The 6,815-nt window shown below is 42.9% G+C and overlaps 1 pseudogene; it reads right to left on the bottom strand.

Annotated features, from left to right (window-relative positions):
- Positions 1-650: 650 nt before the first annotated feature.
- Positions 651-4,159, bottom strand: LOC105539218 (annotated as a pseudogene).
- Between the last annotated feature and the right edge of the window lie 2,656 nt (positions 4,160-6,815).

Here is a 6,815-nt window from a genome sequence, read left to right as displayed (position 1 = left end):
TGACGGAGTCTCGCTCTGTCGCCCAGGCTGGAGTGCAGTGGCTGGATCTCAGCTCACTGCAAGCTCCGCCTCCCGGGTTTACGCCCTTCTCCTGCCTCAGCCTCCCGAGTAGCTGGGACTACAGGCGCCGGCCACCTCGCCCGGCTAGTTTTTTGTATTTTTTTTTTGGTAGAGATGGGGTTTCACCGTGTTAACCAGGATGGTCTCGATCTCCTGACCTCGTGATCCGCCCGTCTCGGCATCCCAAAGTGCTGGGATTACAGGCTTGAGCCACCGTGCCCGGCCCACATTAATAATTTTTTAAAATTGTATCTTAAAATGCTGCATGGCACAAAGCTATAGTATATAAAGTATTGGTAGGTACAAAGGGAAAAGTCTGTACAACTTTTAGCAAAAATGCTTTTGCAGAAAAGCAAATTAAAATAATGCAAACAGAATACCGAGGTGACTACAGCTAGACATCAGAGCTACAATTTCTCATATCTGTGTCAGAAAATCGTGTTTATCCAGAATAGACTAAAATTTCAGGACAAAACATGGACTTTTTAAGAGTTCTTACTTTACCCATTTTAAGTTATTTTTATCTCCCCCACCACCCGGTTCAGTAATTCAGCAAGATCTAGCAGAAAGAGGACTACCTTTAGAATTGGCTATTTAATGTTTCTTCCTATGGTGAGACTGTCATGGAGCCTGGACATTGCAGGCTCATGCATCCACGACCAATGTCCCACTGGGGTCAAAACTCAGCAATCGACTTGGTGAACTGGGCTTCCCGCTGCTGTTTTGTTCTCCTACTGATGCAGGTCAGCTTCAGGGTGTATTTGCCATCAAACCTTTTAAGACTGGAGGGCAGCTCCCAGATATCACCAGAATCCACTCCTATAGGCTCTTTTCAGTGGGCCACGAGGAAGATGGTGATCTCAGATAAGGTCTAAATGGTCAGAATTCCCATCATCACAGAACAGGATATGAGGCACAAAGCCAAAACGGGCTTGGACTCTGGAAAGGGATGCGTATAATCCCAAGTCACAGCCACTATGGCAAAGCAACAGGAGGGTGTATAGATAGTGAGGTGACCGTCGATTAGACAAAAATTCTCCACATATTTGTATTTTTTCAGAAGTGCCTTTTTGGCGGAATCATCCAGAGTTTTTCACAGCTGATCCATCCCACTTGTGAGTTTTTACAGGCATATCATCTGTCTTCCATTTATCCAACACGCCACTACGGCCTCTGCCTGTCCCGCAGCTGGAACCCCCGCCAGCCCCACCACCGCCACCGCCACCACTGCGGTGCCTCCCGCCCGGGCAGCTGCTGCCACCATCTTGTCCACCTCTGCGTCTCCCTCCATAGGATATCTTTGTGATCTTCTGTTAGGCAATGTTTTCTTTGATAGATACCAAAAACACTATTTCTGAAAAAAAGAATAATTTGACTTTAAGCATTTAAAAATTTCCCTTCAATTGACACCATTAAGAGAACGAAAATATAAGCCACAGACTGAAATAAAATATTTACAAGTCATATACTTGTATCCAGAATATTTAAAGAATTTTCAAAACTCAGTAACAAGAAAACTCTGTTTTTAATTGGGCAAAAGATTTGAACACAAAACTTCCCCAAGGCCGTAATATGAATGACAAAGCACATGGTGCTCAACATCATTTACCATCAGGGATCCACAAGCAAAAGCCACAATAAGATAGCATGGCACCCATGTTAGAAAGGCTACAATAAAAAATGATTTGCAATGTAAACCAGGCATAGTGGCTCACACCTGAAATCCCAGCACTTTGGGAGTCCAAGGAGGCAGAAGGATTGTTTGAGGCCAGGAGTTTGAGACCAGCCTGGGCAACCTATGTCTAAAAAAATAGATTTTTAAAAAGATGAACAGCACCAAGTGTTGGTGAAGATGTGGGAGAACTGGAAGTCTCATCCATTGCTAATGGGGATGAAAGATGATGCCACATCACCAAGCAGTTTGGCAAACCTTCTGATGCTGAGTAGGTACTTTTGATATGACCCAATGCTCTCACTCCCCGATTCTTACCCAAGAGCAATGAAAGCAAGACTCTGTCTCTAAAAAAAAAATTAAAAGGAAGATGAACAATACCAAGTGTTGGTGAAGAGGTGGGAGAATTGAAAGTCTCATCCATTGCTCATGGGGATGAAAGATGATGCCACATCGGCAGGCGCTCTGGCAAAGCTTCAGATGCTGAGCATATACTTATCATATGACCCAGCACTCCCACTCCCAGGTTCTTACCCAAGAGCACTGAAAACAATGTGTGTGCACATATAACAGGTGTTTTTCTTTGCTAGAGATTCCACAAGCAGGAACCACACATGGAGTGTTGAAACAAGAAATGTGTTTTCTCACATATCTGGAGGCTGGAAGTCCCAGAGCACAGTGTCTGCAGGGTTGGTTTCTCCCAAGGCCTTTCTTCTTGCCTTGTACATGGCCACCTGTTCTCTGTGTCCTCCCACAGTCTTGCCTCTGTTTGTGTCTCTGTCATCATCTCTGCTTCTTATAAGGACACTAGTCACTCTGGATTAGGGTTTACCGTAATAGCCTCATCTAACATCAGTTACCTCTTTCAAGACCCTGTCTCCTCATACAGTCACATTGTAGGTCACTGGGTGTCAGGATGTCAACCTATGAATTTGGAGGAGGATATAGTTCAGCCCATAATACAAGGATTGGGAGGAAGGGTGCTGTGCCACCACTGAGATCCTATTCCATGTCCAGGCATTCTTAATGTACCGTTACTCAGAACTGACTAGTAATGAACTTGAATTTTGTTTGAGAATAAGTTGAATGTCAACAAGGTATTTGTTCGTCCTATGAATTTTGCTTCACTTTCCCACAGGAAACAGATGATGCCCCAAGTCTATCTTCACTTGGGTAAGTTTGTAAGTTTAATGGGAATGTTTTATCTGTCTGAAACATAGTTGTACCCTTGCCTGAACTCGAATTACTTAGGAAAATACGTCCTCTATTTAATGTCTTCCAAGAAGCTGATGACATAATGGAAAGTAGAAATGTTTCACTTAACATTTATAGCCATTCATGTAGCGTATTGCACTTATCTTACTTGAAAAAAATTACAGAATTCTTCATAAATAACATTTGAATGTATACACAAAAATAAGAGCAAGTGTAGTTATTTTCTTTCTTTAAATACATGTAATGTTGTGAGCCTGAATGTATTTTAATGTTTCTAATAGTGATTCATTGAGAATTAGGTCTTGTCGTTTCAACTCTAAATATATCCACTAATGACAGCTCTGCCCCAACACTGCACAATTCCAGCCCAACTGCACACCACTTTTTCGCCCTCCAAACTACAAAAGCTGAAAGAGGACCATGATCCGGTTTTAAGCATACATTCTACAGGGTACCCTGTTCCTTGATGAAATAATATTGTGCGGCCATAATAAATGCATATTCTTTTGTTATGCATTTGTTATGAATCTCAAGTACAGGATGTCTCAAGTACAGAGAATCTCAAGTACAGGATACACTTGTCACGGAACATAGAGTAATAGGAAATCTACTCACACATGATGCTAAGTTATTTACTCTTTGCAATTTCATTTTCCTTTCCATAGAATGAAGACATACTATATATTTTAAAAAGCAACTTTATACATCATTTCCCAGAGTTTCAGGGTTTAGATATTGCACTCCTACCCTCTACAATAAGTTTCATCCAGAACCATTTAATACAGTCTAAAATGAAATGAAATGGAAAGATAAGAATCATTGTCTCAAAGCACTCCAGGTGCACAGACACAGGCATGCACGTGTGCACATACACACACACTCTCTCTCGCACACAGTCAAATGCACACACACTCTCTCTCACACTGACACAGCCTCCTTCCTGCCCTCACATCACATCCCGGTCCCCACCCTGCCTGCCATACTCCTCCTGTCACTGCAGGGAGTCCCAGCTGGCCCCACAGGGGAAGCGCTCACCTCAGCCTGCACAGAACAGCCCCGTCCTCTACTCTGGGCACCCAGCAGCTGCAGCTGTCCTGGCCCAGGTCCTCTGGGGTCTCTGCCACCATTCCAGTAGGTCATGCTGCTGAGCGGGGCCAGATGGCCAAACCATGGAGGGCCCAGTGGACATACGCCCAGAGACAGGACCGACATTATTCAGGGAGAGTGTGTGAGGGAGGCTCCTCGTGCTTGGAAGAAGGAGCACCCACACCTCATGGCTCAGAGCTGCTCGGGGTTCCTCTAGAGGCATCTGGGACCCCAGACTGCTGAGGTCACCGCGTGCCTCCTGGGTCTCCCCCTCACTGATCAGTGCACCCAGCTGGCCTCATCCTCCCAACCCAGCTGCCCTGGATCATGGAGCAACATTTTTAAAATTATTATTTATTATTTTTTTGAGACAGGGTCTTACTGTGTCACCCAGGCTGCAGTGCGGTGGCACAATCTCAGCTCACTACAACCTTTGCCACTTGGGTTCTCGCAGTCCACCCACCTCAGCCTCCCAAGTAGCTGGGACCACAGGCTCATGCCACCACGCTGAGCCAACTTTTGTAGAGATGGGGTTTCACCATGTTGCCCAGGCTGGTCTCAAACTCCTGAGCTCAAGTGATTTGCCCGCCTCAGCCCCCTAAAGTGCTGGGACTACAGACATGAGCCACTGTGTCTGGCCGTGGAGCAACATTTAGATGGGGGAGAATTGAATACCTAACTTATACTTAGAACTTATAACCTTATGACATGCTCATTGTATCAGTTTAAATACCATAGTACATAAGTTCAAAGTATTCTGCACCTCCCTTCCTGAATACCACCTCAAAATGCCGTTTTAATAATAGAGGGTAAATACATGTTTTTTCTCTCTACATATTCACTCACGTTGAGAGGTTACCGTACACCATATGAATCATTCTGCAGCTTCCTCTTTTGATTTCTTCAACAGTATGGCATGGATTACGTGCATGATTGGCATGGATTACGTGCATGACTGGCATGGATTACGTGCATGACTGGCATGGATTACGTGCATGGCGTTTCCTAGAGATGTGAGATGTGTTTTCTTCTTGTGAGGAACTTCACCCTCTTTCATGATGTGCATATACCGTGGCTTAGTCAACCGTTGTTCACTACAGGATATTAAGTTTATGGCCAAGTTTAGGTTTTGCAAACAAAATTGCAAGAAGCACCTTTGTGCCAGTGTTGTCAGACACTGGCAATATTGTTTTCTCTCTAATTGTTACTAATGACACTGAACATATTGTCATTCTCTTTTTACTGTTTCACAGTTCCTCTTGTATGAATTAGCTTTTCAAATGTTTGCACACTTTTAAATGGAGTTGTTTGTATTGTCAATATTAAGTGGTCTTTGCACATTAGGGATAATACTTCTGTGATCTATGTGTTTCCAACGTATTTCTTTCAGCCTGTCTCTTAAAATTTTGTGTTTATCATGTCTTTTGCAATGTGAAGGTCATAAATTTTTCTGAAGTCAAAGTTGTCAAATGTTCCTGTCTTACTTCAAAAAGTGTTTCTTACTCCAGAGTTTTACAAATATCGTCTAGAACTCTTTGCTGATATTTTCATAATTTTTCTCTTTTGGTTTTCCTTACATTTTGATTTTCGAGCCATCCTGAACTTACTTTTGCATACAGGGAGAGAGCTAAGGTTATTTTATCTCGAAGACTTAACTAATGGTTACCACCTTGTTTATGAAACAATACACCTTTCCCATCTAATTCAAAGGCCCCCTTTTCTAGTGCTTGCCATAAGCACTAGACTCAGATCTGTTTCTACACGTTTATTTCTGTCTTGTTGATCTGTGTCCTAAACCATGCTGTTTTAATTACTGGACCTTCCTGAGCTACACTTTAATGTCTGACAGGCACAATCTCAGGTTTTTTCATTTCTAAAAGTTCTGACAATTTTTAAAGTTAATTTTTTCATGTAAGTTTATTTAAAATTTATATGGAAAATACATTTTGTTTCAGTTCCAGGAAACCTGGAATTTGGAGCAAAGTTGCGTTAAACGTACACCTTATTTTGAGAGCGGCCCATAGTGTTTTCCCCGCATCCCAACTCCACAGGGAGCCCCAGTAAGTCAGTCTCCCCCAGGTGAGCAGAGGACGGAAGTTCCTGTCTTGCTCTTCCTGAGTGCCCCAGAAGCTCTGCCCTTCATGGAAACGCGCTGGGGGCAGTGCCAGAGTTCCAGGCCAGGGAAGACCAGCCGGGTTCTGCAGCTCAAGAGGCAGGCAGCTTCCTGGGTCAGAGAAAGGCCGCCTAGGAGATGTGCCCCGTTCATCAGTTTCTCAAACCTGAGAATTGCTTAAGAGTTGTGCCTAGTTTCAGCCATCAAGGATTAAATATCACTTAGTGTGAAAATGCTCTTTCACACAACCCACTAATGTTTCTTCTAAATTGGTTTTCTTTGATTTAGTGAATCCAGGTTATGCTGAATTTTACTGCAAAGTATAGCCTGACTATGGTTCTGATATTAGGTAAAAACTAAGACATTTTCTCTTTTATCCGTTTCTGGCAAGAATGATAGAAAATTCATTGTGACCAGGATTGTAAATTTTCACTTTGCAAAAATATATATGTTTTATTAGTACACATTCAAAATGGAAAACAAAAATTCTTGGTGTAAAAACCTAACTCACTCACAGTCCTCCCACCCACCAATGGCTACTGCAGGCATTTTGATTGGCACCTCCTGCAGCTTCCCTTTTAACATTTTTTCTGTGTATGAGACCCATTTTCTAAATGAAATTATAATCATGTTATACACCTCTTTAGGACCTGCTTTTTAAACTCTACA

This window comes from Mandrillus leucophaeus, unplaced genomic scaffold, assembly GCF_000951045.1.
Source record: "Mandrillus leucophaeus isolate KB7577 unplaced genomic scaffold, Mleu.le_1.0 Scaffold2005, whole genome shotgun sequence".
NCBI classification, from domain to species: domain Eukaryota; kingdom Metazoa; phylum Chordata; class Mammalia; order Primates; family Cercopithecidae; genus Mandrillus; species Mandrillus leucophaeus.
The sequence above is the reverse complement of the archived record's forward strand: the minus strand, read 5'-3'. Positions and strand labels throughout refer to the sequence as shown.